Below are 10,549 nucleotides of genomic sequence, written 5' to 3'. Positions count from 1 at the left end.
GGACTGGATGGCTTCTGGTTGTGCCGGTAGCCGTCGAAGGCAGTCGGGATCGGGCGGTGCACGATATGCAAATATAAAACCCGTAAGGTGACTGCTCTTACCGTAAATCAAGGTTCGGGCCAAAGCGGGAAATCTCCCGTGACCCGACCGAAATAGAGTTGTTAAGCAGGTCGTTGCTTTTAATTAAACGACAATAAACGAGAAAGTTCAACGGAGAGAAGTAGCAGCCCGCAGTCGTGGCTTTAAATTCCGATAAATATCGGTTTAATTATTTAGCCCCCTTCTTTGGTGGAAATGTCCGATGCAAAAGCAGCCACCAACCAATTCCGTAAATTGAATTCTAAAAGGCTATAATTGTGGCGCTGAGTTGAACCTTCCTGTCTGCCCCTACCTGCCGAATCGGTATTGTAATTAAACAATTACTTAATTATGCATAATAAAGAAGTTGGAAATCACAGCACCCGGACCGTGATGGCAAGGGGTACAACGAAAAAGTCAAAACAAAACATTGAAACTGGCAAGCAAAGGCCAGCAACCGAGAAACAATGTTAAAATAATCGGAAGAAATAAATCGACCAACAACGGAAAGAAGAAACACGAAAAACGACCAATGTTGGACTTCATGAAGAGTAGGTTGGTTGGAATCAGTTCGATTTTACTCCCGCTCCACCTCCGCCGAGAGCAGTCATGATTCGCAGGCACCAATGACTGCTGGTAGACTGAAAGAGGTGGAAAACCCAGAGCTGTAACTGTATCTTCTTCACCACCACCAACCCAGTGGAAACCCATTGAACAACTCAATCGCTAATAAAGACATCAGCGACCATTTGGACAAGTTGCCCCTCACCCTTCGCTCGGCTCAACACAGTGTGGCCACGAGGGAATTCGTCTTTACATCGTTTTAATTGAGCTCGAGCGCAAACAATTCCTCTTAGAGAAATTTCCAATCAGCTCGGTGTGCAAAAATACGGTAGCAGAGCAGACGTCCAGAGCGCACCCATTAAGATCCTCAAGTCGTCGCGGAGAGTCGCTGTAGTCTCGTGGCCGAGCGTCGAGATTTAGATAAGCAGCCAACTCCGTGCTAATTTGCATAAACCAAGTCCAGTTTTAGGCTTCCGAGCACGACCTTTTCTCGTCTCGTCGGAACAATTCTGTGTTTTCACGCGACTTGGCAACGACAGCTTCCACCGCTCCTCGCGCGGACTCCGGATTAGAAGAAGTCGTTTTCAAATTAATTAAAATCGAATCTATTCCCAATGATCACCCCGAACGCGACCGACGAAATGAAGAAGAAAGCGTCTCTTGTTTCACCCGGGAGCACAACCGGCAGCACCTTATTAGACTTTCAAATCAGAAACATGCGCTACTGGTTGGAAGCCTTATGGGGACCTCCTCGAGAACCCTCCGAGAGGAGCAACAACACGAACAACAACAGCGACAGCAGCTAAAGATTGAGAGATAAAACTGAGATGAACATTAATTTTAGCCTCATTTGTCTGTGCTCTCCAGACGCGGTCAACCGGGGCGAAGACTCGAGACAGTGCTAATAAATTATTAATTCAGCAGATAAATTAATCACGATTTCGGAATTTCGGAACACGGGGGTGCCGAGAGATCACCGGTGATTTAGAAGTCGGGATTCTCGGGAAATTTGTGGCAGGCTGGGGTTTCGATGTTATTAGGTAGCTTATGAGTGTTTTTTTTTTGGGTTAGCTGGCGGTAATCATTTGAAAACCTTGAATGGGATCCTAGAAAAAAGTCAAATCTGCCAACTGCTGTTAGAACGATGTTCGGCGTAAATCAAACAATCCACCCAGGATGAGATTAGATTCTTCGTACACATATAATATCTATAATATAATATCTAATTATTTCATAATTCCACAAATTCTTATTTTAGCTGAAATGAGTATTTGCAGGCTTATGAATGAATGAAATTAAGCAAAGATCCATTAAGAAGTATTTCCGAATTTATACAAAGCTCTCTGAGTTTCTTGGAAGTGTTCTAGGTAAGCTGTATGAAGCTCTCTGATTTTTTTTTAAATTTCCAGCATTTCTACTTTGTCTCCAGAACACCTACGAAATCCCTGAAGTTATACGAAGTTCAATGAAGTTTTAGAAAAAACCTGCAACTTCAACGAAGTTCTCCGAATTTCTACTGAAGTTCCCTTAATGCTTGCATGTTCTACAAAGCTCTCTGCATTTCTTCAAAATTTTTTGATGGTCTACAAAAGTCTTTGCACTTGTATTGAAGCTTCATTTAAGTTCTTCGAACATCGCTGAGTTTCTACAAAGTTAGCTTAACTTCTATTTGCTTCACTTCTAGAAAGTCCCCAAAACTTCTACAAGTAGTTCCTCGCCAAACGGTAAATCAGAAAAACCAAAAAAATTAAACTTTGCGTAATTTGTCATGGTAAAATTTTCAAAATGGCGTCTTTGAAATTTTACAAATAATTTTAGCACGGAAACGGCATTTGTGATTGAAATGACGTCTAACACAAATTTTTAGAGTAAAATTATATTTTTCTGAACAAAATTACTTCTGAGACAAAAATAATGTTTTTTTTTCTGGGAAAAATATACAAACAAATGTTGTTTGTAATTTCATGTAAAATTTTTAAAAAAGTGTTTATACCCTAAGTATCACACAATGTCCTTGTCTGAATTTTTATTTTATTTTTTTATGCTCATAAAAAAGCAAACTTTTTGAATGTTTAATATTTCGGACACTTAAAATAGTACCAGCTTTCGTTCAGCGCAAAAAGCTTTACGCAACCCCTAGATCGAAAGGTTGGCATTTTTCCTGAAGGCTGGAAAACCCCAAAAATAAAACCAACTCTTCAAGATCTTTAAACTTCCCTGAAATTTTATGTGCTTTTCTTATTGGAACAGCCCTAAATATCTTTGAACTTAAATAATGCTTTCTAGACTTCCCTGAATTGATCAGTTTTCTCAATATTCCTGAAGCTGATTGAACTACCATGAAATTCTTTTATCTATCATGAAGTTTCTGCAATTTCCCCATTAAGCTTTCGAAACTTTCTTGAATAGCGGTGCCAGTGGTGAAGTGGTAAGCGTGATTACCTCTCACCCCAAACGGCATGGGTTCAATCCCTAAAAAAATCATAAAATCTCTGATCACGTGAAGTGGGAAGTAAAGCCGTTGGTGCCCGGTCCATGAGTTGATGGGTCGATAGGTAGGGTCCAGGTGTGTGAGAGTTGCCTTCCTGGCGTCGGTAGCATTGGTGCTCAGTACGGAAAACAAGATCTACGGAAAACAAATCAAGAAAAAAAGAAACTTTCTTTAACTTCCCTTAAAATCTCTAAACTTTCCTGAACCTGAAACCTGCCTGAAGTTTCGGCCCTGCATGATGATGTTCCCTAAATTTTCAAGTAGCTTTCGGAACTTCTCTAACATTCCATTAATTTTCCTGCTATTCCCTTAGGGATTCGCAATATTCCTGAAATTTTTGAAACATTCCGGAAATTCTCAGAATTTTCCATAATTTCTCGGAACTTCTGCCAAGTACCTGGATCCAAATAATGGAACTGCTTTGAAGTTCTCTGATCTTCCCTCAAGAACTCGGAACATCCCTGAAAGTAATGAAGGTGCCTAAGCATCTCAAAACTGAAGTTCTTTGGACTTCCCCGATCGCGGAACTTTGCTTATTTTTTCGGTGTTTTTCTGAGGTTCTCAAGCCATCTGTAAATTTCCAGAAATTTCCTTGGAGTTAATTGAACTGATCTGAGGTATGAAGAAAGAGAGAAGGATTAGTTATTTCCAGCCTTAAGATCAACAAACAACGGGATTCAAGTAAACCGACATTAATGGCTTTTCAAGATACAACCTAGGACACATAAACGAGTAAGCAGTGGAGTACCTGCTTCTACATAAGATTAGATTTAAGTTTACCTAGCTACTAAGCGAGAATGTACCTTGGTTAATATATATTCGGTAGGTTGCGATGGTTTTTTTCAGTCGAGTATTAGTACAAGACACTGAAGAATTCTGCACAATATATATGTGGGTATGTATATGTATATGTATACGTATGTGTGTATGTTTATGTGCATTTATAAGTATGTGTATGTATGCATGAATGTATTTATTTATTTATTGATTTATTTATTTATTTATGACTATTAGACTGATGTAAAATTTAAAATTTTTGCTCCACAGTGCTCGAACGGTTCCAAATAGGACCCTGATCAGCCTCCCAAAATTTGAACTCATTTAGTGAGAAACTGACTTGGCACAAACCATTTGAAGTTTATATGGGAATTGATATGGAGAAACTCTAATTTCGGTTCATATCTATCTCAAAATTCACCAGTTCACTCTACTTTGGAAAACAATAGCTGAGCTTGTTGAAAATTTTCTCAGCTACAACTTTGTTCAAGACCACTTTTCGATCAAATGTAAGGAACAAAAATTATTAATGATTCAAGTCACTGATGTCTTATGGTTATGCTCAATCAACTGTTCAGCAGGCAACATTGGTGTTTCTGGTGCGAAGAATAGAGCACAATTATCATGGCTACTATGTCACACTGCAGAATACAGTGTTGCTCACAATACAGTTGCTTAATCTTGCCATAAGATCATCAATCTCTTAAACAATTAATAACTATTTAATTTGACGTTTGGCTGAAAAATTATTTTCTGCAAAGTTGTAGCTGATAAAAATTCCCATAAGAATAGCAATAGAATTTGTAAGCAGTACAATATTTAAAAAGGCTAAAAGACAATGAACAAAAAGTTTTGTTTTTCCATAGTAATTTCCATGTAAACTTCAAATGGTTTGTGCCAAGTTAGTTTCTTATTAAATGAGTATAAACTTTTGGAGGCTAATCAAGACCTGATTTGAAACCGTTTGAATACTGTGGAGCAGAAATTTCAAATTTTGCATCAGTCTAATTACTATACATACATGTATGTATATGTATGTATGTATAGTAAGGTTTAGGAAAGCTTCAAGAAGCCTTGGAAACCTTGACCGTAATCTTCCGGGACCACTTATCGTATTACTTCTTAGGTTGCTGTGCATTACGCGTCTCACTTTACCTCAGCTAACTGGCGCTTATAGTTCGCTGATCGTCTCTCGATTTTGTGGCCCATTTAGCTCCAAGCGTATTTACGGTCTACTCAGCTAACCTCCGGCAATGGATTCAGCCTGCTCCGACGGAGCTCCCCGGTGGTGGAAGCTCTCCATCTTTCACTGTTTTTCTTTTTTTTTTGTCAGTCGTATTAGTCTTATGTGATAAAAGTGGGCTCGGTGGCCTAATGGTAGCCGTTTTTGCTTACTGGGCAGAAAATCATTGGTTTATTCCCAAGCCCCTTACACAATTGAGCTCGTAGGATTGCATAATTTTATTGTCAGGCTTCAAAATATCGCGTCACTTTCCAAAGTGATTCCAGTTCTCATTTATCCTCCCTACTAACAAAACGTCCCTCCTGTGACAACCGTGGAGATGCAGAGGTGTATTCGGTCTCTAGTAACAACGGTTGTCGAACTAACAATCCTTCCCTTCCCCCGATGACCGTAAGGACGTGGCCGGCACCGTTATTGACCATATAAATTATTGAACCTTCGAAACGTGTACATAGAGAATGGATAGCTCATCCCAGGCTACATTCGTTTGGATCTATCTACAATTTCGCTGGTTCTTGTCAATCACGGAGTAGCAACTACTGAAATGTACGGTCATCCAAGCTCAAGCTCAAGCTCAAGACACTGAAGAATTCCGCACATTGCAGACGAAATATCGGTCAAGGATAAGCAAATAAGGTAATGGAATTAAATGAAAATTAAGAATCCTTCTCTCTTTCTTTATACAGGTACTCCAATAATACGCCCACATTCATCATGATTGATCTGAGGTTCTCCGATCATCTATGGTGTTCCCGAAGCTACCCTGAAGTACTTAAAATTCTCCTGAAGGTTTTGGTAATGCCCTGAATTTAATAGTACTGTCTTTAAAATATTTAACATCCCTGGACACCCCTTTGGAGTTCTAATTTTGGTTTTCTCAATACTGTGTAAGTCAAACGGCTAGTTTTAAGATTTCAGAAATCAACAAGCATACCATTGCACCAAGATTCACGAAATTTTCTTGAAACTTGTGAAATTGTTCTGAATTGATTGAAGCTATCCTTTACAGATCTTAAACTTTTCAAAAAACCTGGTCTTTTCTAAAGCTATTGAGATACTTGAGATCGCTGAGCTTCTCTGAAAATCGCTTGGTCTAGCTTTTCTTTAAAGTATGTACAGTTTTCCTCTAGTTCTGTGCACTTCTATGAAGTTCTTAGTACTTCTTGAAAGATTTCATGATGCTGATAGAACCACCTTGAAGTTCTCGAAGCTTTATAGAAGTTCTCAGAACTTCCCTTATTATCCCGAGGGGGGCGACACATCTAAATCTCAATTCTAGATGCTCAAAAAATACTCACACTAGCGAATAAATCTTCGAAAAATCTTCTTTCATTTCTCGCATCTACTTGCATCGCGCATCATCTTTTTGCAGGAAATCTTCAAAATCGTGATATATCTTCTTTCTATCTCCTCAGCGTACGTGCAGCTAGCCACAGCAAAACACAATATTTCCTGCATCGTAGATAGTGTAGTCCCCCTCGTATTATCCTGGAATTGACGTTGTTCGCACTGGGTTCGGACCAATTTTCAAAACAAATTTCCACAGCGATGTAGTATTTTACAGCAGCTTGAAACTAAATTTATGGTTATTAGTTTTAGTTCATTATTATGATTGCTTTCACCTTATATTGGTTGTTTCCTGATTTCATTTCTATCTTTACAGGTTATGTTCACCGCAGCACAATCTTTCCACGATTCACTACGAAATAAACCTAAATGTTCATTTATTTTCTATTGAATAAATTGTTTTACTTACATCCGAATATGTATCTAGCAAGACAAAATGTTTTGCACCACGGATCAAACTATCCCTCGAATAATGAACTCGAAAACTGTTCCAATACGCCTTTTTAATGCACCACCAACGTAGAGTGCGCCACGCGAGTTCGAGAAGAAATGTCAGCCAAACCGTTTGTTTACATCAGAATAATTATTTTTCACAACGCAAATTTAAGCATTTTCCATTCAACACCTTGCCAATTTCCATCGGTAATTGTCTTATTGTACGATTTTCCCCAGATCTGATCTGATTTGTACCTTAACTATTCACACACAAGAAATCCGGAAGACCATAACCACTAAGGCACTTTTATAATTTTCCATTTTTCTCAACAAAAATATTCCTGAACACCAGCAGGATCTTTGCAAAAACGTCACAGAATTAAATTTTTCAACCGCATCTAAGATGAATCAATTTATGAGGAAAAGCAAAAAAGTGTTCCGCTTCCTATGTATCAAGGTCAAAATTTCTGCTCACAACACTTTTTTTGACGTTCTCCTATTCACCACCAGACGTTGAATCCATCGTTTAGTTTCTATTAAAGAGGCCTATTATATTGATGAATTTCATTACACTACTTACAATGAATTTGCTAGTCACTGTTTATTTTAATTTATGCTACTCTCTCGCACTCTCATACGCTTTGTTTCCACCCGTTCCGTCATTGACGTTTAGGCGCAACGTTCATTGCGCTCCGCAGGTACGGCACGGCGCAAGGTATGTGAACAGTGCTCGGCGGTGCGCACAGACGTGAATTCAATGATGATGAACATCTTTAAATTTCTATCATTCATATTACTTGATGGGCGCAACAATTTTCATATCTAATAAGTGCAGAACATTTTTATCTTACACGAATTCCCCGAAGGCGCGGTGGGTTGTGCCATTCAGCCACTGTTTTTTCTTTGCTGTCATTTGACCAATTCAGCAAATTTCTTGTAGGTGAAAAGTTTACGGTTAACTCTAATCTTAAATACAATAAATACGATGGGTGGACTGCCGAAATTAAAATCTAAATATTAACTACTCAATAAATAGTTGTACCTGATGTTCGTAAATCATCTCATACTTGATGAAAAACGAACATTTTTCACATCACATTTGTAGGCGGATGTTTTTCAATTTTAATTCGGCATTTAAGGGTGTTAGTTGAATTTTCCCAGAAAAACATGATTTCTCTCTACAAATTTGTCTCTGACATCATTTGGATCAAAAGTGCCATTTCCGTGCTGCAATTTTTTGAAAAAATTCAAAAACGCCATTTTGAAAATTTTGCAAGATCCAAAATAGCTGAATTTTAGAAGAAATGCGAATGATTGCCCATAGCAAACAATTATGCAAAGGTTCAAGAAAATCGGAGAAGCTCGAGTCAAAAATTCATTTTGTTTGCTATTTGGCATGGAACTGGCCAAGGTACGCTGGTGGTTGGGAAGAGTGCCGTTTGACCTAGGGACGCAAAGGAAAATTATGAGTTGACCTCAGTAAGAAACGCTGACCGTCTATCAGTCTACCACACATCAATTTTCTTCGGTAGAATGCTTCTGGGTCGTTCAACCTTGCTCCAAGAAAGGCTATAAAAACTTAGAAACAAATCTATGAATCAAAAATGATCACGGTTCCCGTTTCATATCATATCTATAAAATACAACCAAGCCTAACCAACCTGTTGCAAAATTTACCGCCTTTTTATTGATTTACTGCCACGATCCGGAGCCACCGATAATGGCCTAAACCTCAAATCTAACCAGCCATACTAAATTAGACACACGGTAAAAATTTTCCGAAACCACGACGACGCACGACGATCATCCCACCGATTAGCGCGAAATGCCATAAAGATCAGCTTCTTCGCATCGCGTCGCTTCGTGGTGGTAAGATTCTGGTAAAACAACTCCCCGGCAGCACTGATTCCGCTGCTCGAATCGCCGGTTGATAAGCAAATTGATAGCACGCTTGTTTGAGGTAGTTAAAAGTTGAGACGCGACCACACTCGGTCCCGGTTCGTGCCGGGGATCGTTATCAGATCCGAATGGGTCCCCCAGCTAACTGCGTCGGTCATGCGTGCGGACGGACACGAGTCACGAAGAAAATCAACCAATCATTCGAGTTTATTGATATTTAATCTATTTTTTTTTTATTTGACGAAGCGTAGATCTCCCTAGTTTTGTTTGGTAAGATATTGAAGTTTAAAGTTCGTCACAAAAGCGCTTCAGTTGAGTGATAATGTACAGTAGCCGATCGGGAGCCGGTGATTGCCTCTCGCCAGTCGTCTCCATCAAAGGGAAAAAAGGTAGTTTTGCAGCTTCTCAAAATAAAGGAAATATGAATGCCAATTCATCACTGAAATTGAGCCATTTCTGCCCGTTACCTCCATCCACAGCCGACGAACATTCATGGTGGAGATCGACCGAAACAATTTTGTCCCACATTCAATTAAAACGAACCCGTTTTGCCTCATGAAAACCGAAACAAAATATGGCACTTTTCAACACTGGCGTGTGCAGATCCTTTGCTCCAAGGAACAACGAATTCGTAGATGCCTGCCAACGCCAGTGAAGCTCTCTGTTCCCACTGGTCGAGATCCACAATGTTGCTGTCGTAGTCGAAAAAGAGCATAATTCAAGATTAACATTCGGGTTGTTCTCCGTGGTGCGGAGCGCAGTGTGCATTTGTGGTTGGTGCGCTCGAGGTACCAATAAGGCTGGTCTCCGATCGTGAAAGGAAAAAAAAAAAACAGGTTCGGAGTCACGGCGGCCGCAGAGTGTCTCACCAAATGTTATCGCCAAAGTTCAAAACGTGTGTGGTTCCTGACATCAGGTCGGTTGTCACTCGATGCTCGTAGGAATCAGCTGAGACACTTTGCAAACAAACATCGGTGGTGGAGGCGGGAGATGCCGATGGCGGCGGGTGGTACACAGAGAAACCAGATCACTCTCATTCTCTCCGAATAAGGTCAAACCAATTGGACTGTCCCGAGGGCGGCAAATGTGCAGTGCCCGCTGATCGACATCCATCACGCGTTTGCCCCTCAATCAGCAAAGCACCACCACCAGCAGTAGCGCGCAATTCATTTCGGAGTCATTTGTTATAAATTTGTTCCGCCTTATTCAACACCTTAACCGAATGTAGTCAAAGCCTTAGTTGTCGGTTGGGGAGCCCTTTGCGGAGTCCAATATGCCTGTCGTCGTCGTCGTCGTCGTCGCGGAAAAGAGGTGACGAAGGAATGCGTTTTCATCACCCTCTGCTTGTTTGACGTGCTGGCGGGCGGCGGCGGTGACAAGAGGTGGCAGTTTCACAACTGCTTGGCATGATCAACGCGTGTCTTCTGGTGTTGTCTGTTGAACCAATTTCGTGAGCTGTTCGGCGGTGGTAGATATGGCTAACCGCGTCGATCCACGGACGGACGGGAAACAATCGGTGGCAAGATCACGATTTTCAAATTTCCTTCTCGGGTGAAGGAGTCTGGCTGGCTGTTCCTTCGATGGTATTGCACTTTACTACGGTGCGCAATGCAAGTAAGGGGTTCTTTCCGCAGGTCGTCGTCGGCGGGTCGGCGGTCGGTAATGCCCTTTGATGCGGTGGTAAATCGCAAATTTGTTTTAACTTCTCCCGGTAA

Source organism: Ochlerotatus camptorhynchus, unplaced genomic scaffold (assembly GCF_037179485.1).
Source record: "Ochlerotatus camptorhynchus isolate MF236.1 unplaced genomic scaffold, CSIRO-AGI_Acam_v1.1 ptg000622l, whole genome shotgun sequence".
Taxonomy (NCBI): domain Eukaryota; kingdom Metazoa; phylum Arthropoda; class Insecta; order Diptera; family Culicidae; genus Ochlerotatus; species Ochlerotatus camptorhynchus.
The sequence above is the reverse complement of the archived record's forward strand: the minus strand, read 5'-3'. Positions refer to the sequence as shown.